We start from the raw sequence: 12930 nt of genomic DNA on the forward strand, positions 1-12930 counted from the left end.
ATATTTGATCCCTTGTCGATTTTGCAAGTTTACCTACTGACAAAGAAATATTTTTAATACTAAGGTTATTTCAACAGAGAAATGAGTAGTATAATCCCAAGAACAGCATCCCTACCGTAACATGGGGTGGAAATATTAATTTTTGGTGGTGTTTCTCTGATAAGGGGAAAAAACGACATCCCCATATCAAAGTGATGATCCTATTGGAAATTTTTTGGGTACAACATCCTTCCCTCAAGACAAGTCACTAAAAATATGTCATGTAATGCTTATTTCAGCTCAAAATATATGACCATGGCAACAAAGAATTGGCTAAAGAAACATAAGACTCAAGGAGATACCTAGACAATCTCCAGGTCTCAATCTCAATATACTCTTTATCAATAGGCAAACGTACATAATTGGAAAGGGATATTGTAGTGATTTCCTCCAGTGTGTATCATTAAAGCAAAGTTTGTCGGTCCATTTTTCGATGCCTAACAACTCAAATTATGATAATACAATGATAAAATAAACTTAAATGGTAGTTACATAATTTTTCTTTCATTAAAATAGCGTACTCAAATTTGATGAAACATGCTTTTTAGGCTCCCTATCAATTGATACAAATACATACATTGATACAGTATATTTCAGGATGAATTTTTATTACCCAGTCAATATAAAGGTGGCGCCCAAAAATTTCCTATCTAATATAATTTTAAAAACTGTGTACTAACTAAATTTTAAACTTAAAATGCATAAAATAATAAACAAAATCTTATTTTAACTTATAAAACTTGTTTTATTGCTTTTGGAAAAAAGAAGTTTTGTGGTCGCACACTGTACTCAAAGTTTAATAAACTAATTGAACGGTTAAGCTTGAATCTAACACTAGCAATTATTTTTATTATCTTATTTTAAAACATATTGTTTTCGGTTTAATGTCCTAATCATTAGTTTGTTATTATAACACCAGTGATTCTTCCAATGCCGTAAGATTCACTCCAATGATAAATCATTTAGGGGACGTAGGTTTGGTTTAATAAATTATTTAGGGGACGTAGGTTTGTTTTAATAAATTATTTATTGTAAACTCCAAACATCGAATCGTAAAAAGTATACGGATTTCATTATATTTAGACTTATTATTATTTTTTGTAGCTTGCACTAAATAGGCTCAGTTGCCCTTTAGGTTTTGACTAACCCCTGTAGTGGCTTGCCCTATTCCACTGTCTCTATTAGTTCATTCATCAACTTTAGTAACTAGTTGAGTTTTTTTGTTAATTCTTTTTAACTGCTCGTACCCCCAGGAACTACATCTCAATTATTACAACCAGTAACTGACTTAAATGTAAAAAAATATGTTATATTTCTATGCAGTATAAATAAGTGTGTTATTTCAAAAAGTCACACAAAGTTAATTATCGACTCGATGAGACTGCAAGAAAAAATTAAAAGATTATAAAATCATAATTCATACATTTTCTTTAGAATAAAACTCTTAATTATAATTTTAATGGACCTATAATATAGGAGAAAAAGATGTAAGTAACCTGGACATGGTTTTATAGTTTTTAATGATTAGCAATGAAATTTTCGTTATAATAGTTTGTCATTTCATCATGGACACAGGTATTGGCCATTTTACTATTACTATAACTTGGATTTGAAATATTACTTTATTAAAATAATATTATAACCGCTACTCATAGTTCTACTATGTCATAACAAAGTGCCGTCGATGACGTAACTTCTCAAATTTATAATCTTCCCTCCCACACTGAACAAAATTGTCTGTATAAAAAAAGGAAAATAAATAAATTTGTTTTTCTTTGAAAAAAAGTCATTAAATTTTGGAGCTTGTCCCAACCTATAACAAATATTATGCAAACCCTATGGTAAATGCAGGTCAATTTCCCTTAACGAAACTTTTTCATATCTTTAGATAAAATAGTATCAAAAAGGAGACAATGTTTATTTTATTACCAAAATTGGTGAAAAAATAATGTAGCTACTTAGCTCATTGGACAATGCACTTGGGAGAAACTATTTTCTGGAACTCAATGGTGGTAGTAGGTGCAATATTTGCTAGCTCCTAGAGAAGTTAATGACCATAAATGGACTTCAAAGACATTATTATTTTCTTAGAAATTTCTTCGTCAGTATAAAAATTAATTCTTTTATATTCTATGCAACATGTATTTGGAAACTTACTGTCAGACTTTACATGGCGAGCAACATTCGTGTCAAAGAGGTCATCATACCTTAAAATGATCACAACCAAAATGTATCAGTATGAAAAATGGTTATCTTATAATTGCCGTAGTTCTGAGGTCAATAGTAGATGGGAGCCGAGACCAAGAATTTTAGAGGTCAAGATTTAGACGTGGCTAAGATCAATCTCGAGAGCCAAATAACTACCTATGTCTCAAAGGACCAGACAAAGGTCAAAATTCGTTCGTACCAACATGACTGACTTTTAGCCTTTGTGTAATTGATATATGAGGCCACTCGACTAGTAAATTTTATCTCTATGACAAAAAAAGTTTAACAAAGTGATGAAACTTTGTTTTGTTGCTTTTGTTGAATTATTCCCTACTATAGTATTAAAAATCATGGTGGACTCATTACTAATAATAATGTTAGAACTGGCTGTGAGAGTTATTCAAAGTTAAATAGTTATATTATTTAGGTTCCTGAAACTTAACATTAATTAAGTAGTTTAAAAATCCTCAAATTTAAAAATAGGATCTCTCTTCATTATTTTGTTATCACTCTAACTTCGATCTAGATACAGGCTTTGAGCTATCAAAAAATAAATGATAAAAATAGCAAAGATTAATAGAAGGGATACTTGTAAGTGAAATACTGCAAAAATGATAATTAAAAAACTCGGGGCTATTATAATAACTGAGTTATTCTTAAGGTTTTTCCTTGCAATAGGTAACTAAATAATCTCATCCAGCTATAATTGACACATTTTTCCACTTTGTTGTATTACTTTGGAAGGAATCGTTGATTTAGTTTAATATGTATAGCTATAATTTAGACACTTAGAATGAGAGGGGAAAAGGCAGGTAAAAATGCTCTTTTTAGCAATATTTTAATAATGATTGGAACACTGAAAATGGGTATTCTTGTCTTTACCTGGACTCTACTTGTTTTCTTTTTCATCATATTTCTTGGTTAATAATCTCTTGTTGAAGTTTTTTGTTTGTACAGGGTTGAGCAACACAACGGGGACTGTCAATTATGATAATTTTCTCATTAATATAGAAAGGTTTAGTGGCTACTATTGTGAAATTCTGGTTCTGGCATCCTTTTTGCAAACTAGTCTTTTTTGACACTTTACCCCTGCAGCTCTGACGCCGACCCCCTCAACTATACCTCTGTTTTTATTTTGAGGGGAAGGCCTGCAGTGTCTTTCATCCAAACACTGATTTCCTGAGAGTCACTTTCAGCCAGCACTGGTACAACATGCCAGAAGACTACATCCACAGCAGGTACCCGGCCTTCCACCGCCGCCTGGAAGCTATCATCCCGCAAAGGGTCACAAGGTCAATGGAACATTCGTTATAAGAAACATTTTGTCATCATGAGTGAGCAAGAAGCCTTCTCAAGTCTCCTAGATGCTGAAGTTGATGTAGCAAGGATGATGGACATAGTGAAGTGCTCCAGAAGCCTGGTTTTCAAGGTGGTCAATATAGAGAATGTTGGAAGTAGAGTGCACAATTTAAAGAGGGATCCAGAGTTTTTGTCCAGCTTGGAGAAGAAGATCCAGTAGGACACCACCAAACTGATGAATCGCCTCGCCAACGACTTCTTCGTGACTCCTAGTTCCATTGAAAGATACTTGAAGGGCGAGTTGGGATTGTATCATATATGATCACTCCATGCCCCCTTCTGACAGAGATTACTGAGGCCATGACGTCGAGAAGTAAATAGGTTAAAATGTTTGGGCCCCTTCCTCACCAAGTTTAAGCAGCTAGACTTTGCAGTGTGAAGCACTTTTACCGAATATTCCATTAATTTAGTCACCTTTAGTGGCAATAATAATTTCCGGGAGGCTCAAGAAGTAAATAGGCAAAAATATGTGGGCCTCTTCCTCGCTAGATTTAAGACGCTGGACTTTGCAGTGTGGAGCATTTGAAAGGGGAAACCAACAAAACTCCACAACCAAATGTGGAATCACTGAAGGCAACCATAGTGGCTGCGTGGACCATTTATCTGAGGTGTTTGTCGTCAAACTCCTGCAAGGCCTTCCGGCAACGTGTTATGACTGTGATTGATGCTGAATGTAGCCATATTGAGTGGCCTTGCTTGAAAAGGCCACGTCTATAAGTTTTGACCAAATAATTGTTTTATTTTTGTGAATCAAACATTCTTGAAGTATTTCTGAAGCTCGAGCCCACGTTTTGCTTCCCAACCCTGTATATTCTCCATTTTTTTTCTTAATTTTCAAATGATAATATATAGGTACATTCAGAAGGGACTGCATAAACGTACCGAATACATCACAATTACGACATAGTCCTATTTATCTGAATTAAAATGATGAATTGATATATCTTTATCTCTTTTTGTTATCTTTTCTTCTTGTTTTTTTAACATACTCACTCACTCAGTTTTACTATTTGTACTTAATGATATGTCCTTGGTTATACGTATGTAATGTTTGTGATTAACATTAGCTTTTTGCCTTCAAAATGAAAAAATATCATAACAGCAAATACATGAATATCTATTTTAATAAAGCAAATTTTCTCTGTATGTATGAATGTATATTGCAATGAAAAACAATAATTTTTTATCTAAGAAATAACAACGTAGTCATATTTATGAAATATTGCAGGCGTTTTCCATGTAGTAACGAGCGTATATACAAGGTGGACTGTATCTTTGATGTTACCATATCCATCTTAGATCAAAATAAGAAATAACAATGTAGTCATATTAATTAAATCTTGCAGATGTTTTTCAAGTAGTTCGAGGGTGTGTATCAAAGCCTCAGCTAGGTAGGGATCAAGATACTAAAGTTCAAAACATCATTTTTTTTTTCTCAAGCTGTTATTATCATCTTTTCATTCTTGAGGTGAGAACATATATGTAAGGAGTATCTACATGGGAGTATGCTCACAAAAAGTGGTGAGTAACACGAATTAGTTCTTGGGTAGTTATCTGTTGTATTTCTTTCTCAAAGTTTGTCTATTCAATGGCGCTTAAAAACTCATATATTTGGTAACATTAGTTACTCAGATGATGTTACAATCATATTTTTCCACATGACGTTTGCAACTTTTTATTCCCCTCGTATAATAATACTCTTTGGATAATTCGATAAAAGGGGGGGGGGGAATTTATATTTTTAAGTTAGTTTCAGACTAATATTCAAGGCAACTTCAACACCTCTATTGTAAAAAAAGTATTCCTGCAGTGGTCAAGTCATCGTTTCACCACTAGTCATAGGGACTGTTTGATGTACAGAAATTGCAACAAGGTGCCCTCTATCCAGTCAAAATCTGACAGAATCTCCAGCTTAAAACACAAAGAGGAAGTTGAATTTATCTCAAAAAATTTAAATGAATCTGTGGCTTAATTTTTTTGTGATATAAACTATGCAATCCAGCTTGGATTTTTCTTATTTCATTTTGTTTGTAGTAATAATTATCAATTAAAACCTAACGAGTTTTTCTTCGATACTAGCGCCGTGCATATGCATCCAAGTTGTACCGGACTTTAAACAGTTCATATACATAGTGTGTGTAGGTAAATTGATCAGTTTTTGATCAGCTTCATCCAGAACAACAAGTGAATTAGGAGTATTTTTTATTATAATTTTTAATATCAACGGTTATTTCTAAAAATATTCTCATTGGGAACCATGCCCAACAGTCTGGCCCTGAAGGCCTTATTCACATTGATGTCGTAGTCATTGAACATATCAGCCCACTCCATCTTAACAGAGCCCTTCACGGAATCAACACTATGGTCAGGCATTTTGCAGGTCTTGCTAAACAAAAAAAAACATAAGTTTTGATGTAAGTTTACCTTGTACAAAGATTGATTCGTTGTGACCTTTTGATCAGTGACTGAGTGTTATTGCCAACAGCAATCTATCCCCTACAGATTATCGAAAAGCTCAATAGAGCAATTCACCATATAAGCAACCTCCATAACAGAGAAGAGAAGATCTTTAATCCGTTGACTTTTTGCCTCTATTGTTGTGGCTTTTGAAGCATCGAAACCAATAATACAATGTTTGAAAGATGATAACTTCCAAAACAATTTATATACTATAGCCCAACATCGATTGCAACTAATAAGGATTTTCTAGAGCTCCAATTGGCACAGTAACATTTTTTAACGCAAATTGTAGCTTTGGTTCCTTCTTCCATCACCATTTCAAAAATCACGAAACCCTTCACCATTTTATATAAAATAATACAAATATGGATATTGCGTCATATATTACAGGGTTTTTGTATGTAGTTGATCAAAAGATGTAGACTCCATAAATGGATTTAATTAGTGACTAAACAAATAAACAGTCATAAGGTGGGAATGGAATTAACAAACCATGAAAAGACTATCAAATATATGGATATGATTACATAAATAGATACATACATAAAAGTTTATCTTGATTCACAAGTAGATATTATATTGAATGGAAATTATTTTTGACCATGGAACAAGGGTGTGGATTAGATATGTTGAATTATACGGGGAACAAAATGAAATAATTGAATGATTTTTGAATAATTAGTCTATTTCCAAATATTATAAAAAGCTTCTAAACTTTTGGCAAAATTCAAACAAGAAAATGCCCTTTCACAAACTTGATGTCTGATATTACAAAAATTTAAAGGAGTAAAATGTTCTTTCAATACCCCCAAAGAAATTCTTCTTCATGGCAGTACATAGTGTGAAGCAACATATGGGAATATTTTTGAAAGTTTTCTAATTTCTAAACAACTTTTTTTATGACATTGATGCTACTTGCTAAAAAATTGGCCACAAGAAAGCATCAATGTTATAACTATTGGGGGCTCTATGCAAAACAAATTGTTAGATGTTCAAATATCTATCTTGTTTGGGTTAAGGACTGACTGAGGCCAGGGAGTGAGCGGGCCCAAAGATAAATATATTTTGTCCTTTTTTCCTTTTCGAGAATTTAAATTTAATTTATAATCTGATTTTTTTAGAAAATAGAAAATGAGGCCTTTTACTTTTTTTCAATGCCCTCTTTTTAGAATTTTTCTTTTAATTTTTTTCAAGTAACTGTCTGGTTATAATATTTATTGGTAAAATAATTAACTTGTGCGAGGCCCGCATCAAACGTTCAGCATATATTGCCCTAAAACCGGCATTCAATGAGGTCTATGGTAGTTAAGTGTCCACTGCAACAATACATCAGAGAAAAGGCTCGCCATATAAAAACGTCCCCTTAAGGTAATGAAAGCAACTCACCAATGATTTTGTTTTCTGACAAGAAGATATTCTGGATTGACAGAGTCTATAAGAGTAGGACAGAAAGGGGTATTTAAGAATCATGACGGATAATGAAGTTCCTCACAAAATACAATTCATTTTTAAACCCAAACATGTTGCTTTATCTGGGTCTATGGAAAATATTCATATAAGATTTCCCGTGGGAGGACATTACAACCACAAGTTGTTGTTTTTTTATTTTGTTTTTTTGCATCCATTTTGGTCATGTTGTCGATAAAAACTTCAAGGTATGTTATTATCACGCAACTTCATTAACTACACAGTCCAGCGTCCACATATTAAACCGGTTTACTCATAAATTGCGTTGCTTTAAAAGTGAATTATTATGTATAGTTACCACTTAAAAGAAATTGGTTGATCCAGGTTTCTATATGGAGGTATGACGGGCAATTTTCCTTTTGGGCATTTCTCTTTATGTCAATTTTTCCAGGGAATTTTTTTGTACTTGCATCAATATATTATATATTCAGTTTGGTTTGTAATGAATAGTGGCACTTAGAGTAAAGATGGGACTGATCCCTTTTCTTATGATTCGTGTTGTTGCGGAATTTTACATATAAATATATGAGTAAGTTTTGGATACCCAAATGTTCAGATCCAGATCTGAAACTAAAATTAGAGTGGTACTTGGTTTGAATTTTATGGGCATTTTACCCAAAGTTCGGACCTAAGTAAAATAGGATACAAATTAAAATTACATTTTGACTGATTACTGATGCATAAAACAATGGATTACCCAATGTTATTACTATTAGAACATAATTTTTGAGTTATTATTATAATAACATGTGAAATTTCGTTCCCTTTTATGTATCTTGCAACCTCTCATCCAAAAAGATACAGAAAAAAGGCCCATAATCAGTTAGAAGTTTAGCTAATAAAAGAAGTAGAGTTTTTTTTTGCCTACAACCAAATACACTGTACCTTTTTGCGTGAGTGTGGTAACGCCATGCGGAATAACCACGCCATTAAATATGTAGATGTGTCTTCAAGTACTAATCAAAATATTGTTATTTTGATCCATATGTAGGAAAGACAACTGCAGTCCTATACAATTCAGTCTTCAACTTTATAAAACTTATAAAGTTCAGTCCTTGATGACGTCACTTAACTGTATTTCTTCTTCTTATAATCAGTTCCACTAATGTCAGTCCAAAGGATCGTCGGTCTTATGACCCGGTCCTAAGCCTGGAATGCACCAAATAAATGAGGGGCGACACAACACTAGAGATGCTACGTTCGATATAGATAATATTATCATTTTATAACTAGGATTCAGCATTATGCAGTACTATAAGCTTTTTAAGATCCGGAAAATGCCTGGAATATTTTTTATGATCTGTAAAATTTTGAGTATACGAAGTAGGTTGGGGTCTTGCATCTTTTTGGATAACTTAAGTCTACTCATCTTGTACTCAGTCCGTCTCCCAGACCCTTCCTATCTTTAACTTGGAGTGGTGATATTGATACTTTCTGATTTGGTACACACTGTAAAAAGTTTGAAAACGAATGATGTAAACTATTCTATTTTTTAAACAATAACAGTAGTAATATTTCATTCTACATACTTATGTATGAACGGACTCAAGCATGTGTAGGTGTTTCCACTTGAGTCTCTCTCTCTCTTTTGTAACAATCCTTTCTCTATTTTGTGTATATATGTATTTTAGACTGCCCCGTTTTTTGAATAATATATTTCACCACTTCTCTAAAATACGTTTGGTTAAAGAAAATCCAACAAAACTCACTCTGGTATTGTAAAGACCCTCTCAAATTATTTTTGGTGTGGTATAAGCCATTTTAATCTTTTTTTTATGAGGGTTTGTGTCAAAGTTGTTCATTGTTTAAGCCTCTTATTCCGTCCCAAATATGATCCTATGAATCAAAAATATATATTATATATATTTTTGATAGTATTTTATGAACCAGTAAAAAAATAATGTGCACTTTCCCCTTAATCATTGTTGTGTCGATCCTTATTTCGAACTAGTCCCATGGATTTAATTCCCAAAAACTAATAAATTTCGGTTCGTGATGACGTCACTCAACTTTATTTCTTCTTTATTTATCAGTTAAGCAAAGGACTGATAAGATAGGTCCTAAGATTGGACAGGACTGAACCGTATAAATAAAGACTTAGACTAATATATGACTAAAATATGAATACCGATTTGCTATTTCTCTGTATCATCAATGAGAATGTTTCTCCATTTTGTTCCACATATATCAATTTAAACAAGGATTAAATTTTGTTATGGTATGTGTGTTACAACTGGGAAATCCCAAACCATTCGCCACATCTTAGACCCCTTAAAATATAAAAAAGAAGACATTATTTTTTGCCTGATAAAAAAAATACTAAAAATATATCAAATACAATTTTGACACATAAAATCATATTTTGGAGCTGAAAGCCTTAAATTTTACTTTATTATTCCCGGGTGAGATCGTATTTATGTACATGGGATAATAACTCAAAAACGGAACAGTCTATGATACATACACAATTAAATATGTTTTTCTATGCTAGGGCTATTAAAAGAAAAAGAGGGAAAAACGTACGAGTCATCTCTTAAACAATTTTTTCATCTTGACGTTGAAGACAGAGCTATTATTATAATTTTTAATCATTACATATTTTATTCATGGGCCATGATGACAATGATGGTTCAAAAAAGAAGGGGGAATAAAAATATTGTAGGTATTTTAGGGAAGAAAAAAAATTCCTTCAGCTGCATAAAAAAATAATTAGGGTTGTGGCTGGTCGATTATATATAAAATTAGGGGTTTATAAAAGTACCATTTAGCACTTTATATTCAAATTTCTTGGATTGGGAGAGATACTCAAGAATTTTAACCCCAAAATAACCTTTATTTGATTTATGTTACTTAATTTGAAACCGACATGGTATTTTTCAAATAAAAAAGCCTATCAATTTCTAATTTTACTATTTAAAAGTTGAATTGTCTCTTTCATTTTTGAAGACATAACTGTTGTCATTGGGAGACAAAAAATCTTGTATTTCAACAATATTTTATATAATTTTGTTATAGTCCATACAGAATAGCATGTTACAACTCGTACACTTATAAAAATATGTTTAATAGGCTAAAAAATATTTGAAAAATATGAATGGTGAAGAAAATAACAATGTTCTAAAATAATTTGTAACAATTAAGTATATGAATCAATTTTGTATGGAATCTAACTATGTTATAAAATACAAATTCATCCTGTTAAATATACAAAGTGAGAATTAAAAACTTGGATTAATATTTATTAACAATTTTATCGTGTTATTTATAATGATGAGATTTCATTTCACAACCAAGCTACAGCTAAATAAACCATTTTGCTTCTAACTTATGTCCTTCATTATAAAAATCGCATGTGCGATCTTTTCTGCACCAGTATCGGTGTCTAAAAGACTGCAGATACCTATGGTATCAATATCAAGAAGTTTATTACAGCCCATACGCCCAAGAAGAGCCAAACATTCTACAGTGATAATAAAGGCTGAAATCGGGCTTGTCTCCATGTAGCCCTTCTCCATCTTTTACCTAATACCCCTGGACTTTCAAGTTTAGGGTATCTTAGATAAAAATGTCTCATTCCAATTTGGATTAGACTCGAGCTGCCATCATAACAGCCTGGTACGTTATGGACAAGGTTTTCATCGTCAAGAGCTTTCAATCTGTTTGCCGTCGTGTCAACCCTATTATTTCTTGTGAATGAGGATATATTTATTAAAAAAATATAGCTAAATATAACATTCAAACATTGGTTTTGATTTGTCTTTTCTTGACTCCCAAAAAAATCACGTTTTAAGTAATTTACTCAATGTATTGCAAGTTTTGTGTCCCCACTCTGCATACTTACTATTACTCGAGTTTGGACTCAGGCTCAGAAACATTAGGGAACAGATGTGACTTGGAACATGAAAATGTATAATAGAATACAGTTCAGCTATTTTGTAATTGTTGCGTCTTGACGAGGGAGAGACACAATCTTATTTATAAGGTGAAGAGATCCAGGATGACCGAGAGACACGAGGAGAAGAATTCACGTGGAGGAATAATGTTACACAGTTTATAAGATCATGTGTATTCTAACTCTACTCTAATTTATTTACAAAAGACGAAACTATGTATAATACGTAAAACACAGTACTTATAATACATAGACGAATATACAAGAAGATAAAAACATGTAAGGAGATATTAAATACATAACATCACCCCCCAAGCACCAAATCCATGGCGGTGCTTAAACAGGTTCCTCTCCATGAACAGCAGCCTATAGATCCACTCCATCCATGTCCAGGCGCGGACAAAACATTCTTCTTTGTACTGCAAAACTTTATCTCCATAGACGTGCCGTGCTCTCAGCACGCGCACCGGAGAAAGGAGGACCATACTCCTCATAAAGGTTTTAAGGACCCGAGCACCTTGCTCGTCCCTGGGAGAAATAACATTCACCCTTGTTGAGGTTTTAAGGACCCGAGCACCCTGCTCGTCCCTGGGAGAAATAACATTCACCCTTGTTGAGGTTTTAAGGACCCGAGCACCCTGCTCGTCCCTGGGAGACATCTTGCTCGATGTACCCTCATCCAACTCTGGATGATCCAGAAGAGAGACCGTTCCACATCCATTAACCAATGATGTGAACGGGAGAGTAGGAGAACAGTAGAGAACCAAAATTGCGTAGGCATAAATCCATTTTTAATTATGTGGTCCCTGACCCGGACACACACTTCACTTCTTGAAAGTGACCAAGGTTCTCTTCCTTCCTCCACGAGGCCAAAACATAGGCACAGTCCATATTGCTCCGCCTTCCGCAGACGAACGAGCGTTCTCCCCATCGACGAAAAAGGGCTACCCAACTCCAACAGGGCTAGCTTCGCCGACGATCCCACAGCAGGGAGGTCACGTGATCCTGATCCCATCCTCGTCGCCAATGTTGCGTTAAATGTTAAATACATAACAGTAATTCACCGACCAATAGGTTGGGATAGGACTTTTCAAGCACGTGAGAAGAAGGCAGAAGTGTTATTCATATTGCTACTGAGATAAGACCTGCATTATCATCAGCTGCTTCTAATAAAACTTTGAAGAGATTTATTATTCTGGCATATTAAAAATGTCAGGTGTTGTTGGTGTAACAGTCACAACATTTTCAGGCAGTTCCTGTGTTGCAATCTCATTTTTTCAGCTGTTACAGTATGAGAACGGTAAGCACTGCTCACATTTTCAGCCACCTAGCTTACGTTTTCGTATTTATCAAGAAAAACTGTAAAATATGGCTACTTTCTCCTTGCTGTTATCAACGTTATTGACGGTCACTCAAAGAATCACAGAACTGACAAAATACTTTTTTAGTACACAATCTTATCTTTATTACGCCATCTAGTATAAAATGGTTACACTTATACAACA

At 33.6% G+C, this 12930-nt stretch overlaps 1 long non-coding RNA gene across 1 annotated transcript; it reads right to left on the reverse strand.

The window, feature by feature from the left end:
• Positions 1-4741: 4741 nt before the first annotated feature.
• LOC139905844 (uncharacterized) lies at positions 4742-9176 on the reverse strand. Its single transcript, XR_011780924.1, has 3 exons — positions 9063-9176; positions 8419-8982; positions 4742-8103 (listed from the first exon to the last, which is right to left on the reverse strand). It is a non-coding gene; the product is annotated as an uncharacterized lncRNA (long non-coding RNA).
• Positions 9177-12930: the final 3754 nt, after the last annotated feature.

Source organism: Lepeophtheirus salmonis, chromosome 6 (assembly GCF_016086655.4).
Source record: "Lepeophtheirus salmonis chromosome 6, UVic_Lsal_1.4, whole genome shotgun sequence".
NCBI classification, from domain to species: Eukaryota; Metazoa; Arthropoda; class Copepoda; order Siphonostomatoida; family Caligidae; genus Lepeophtheirus; species Lepeophtheirus salmonis.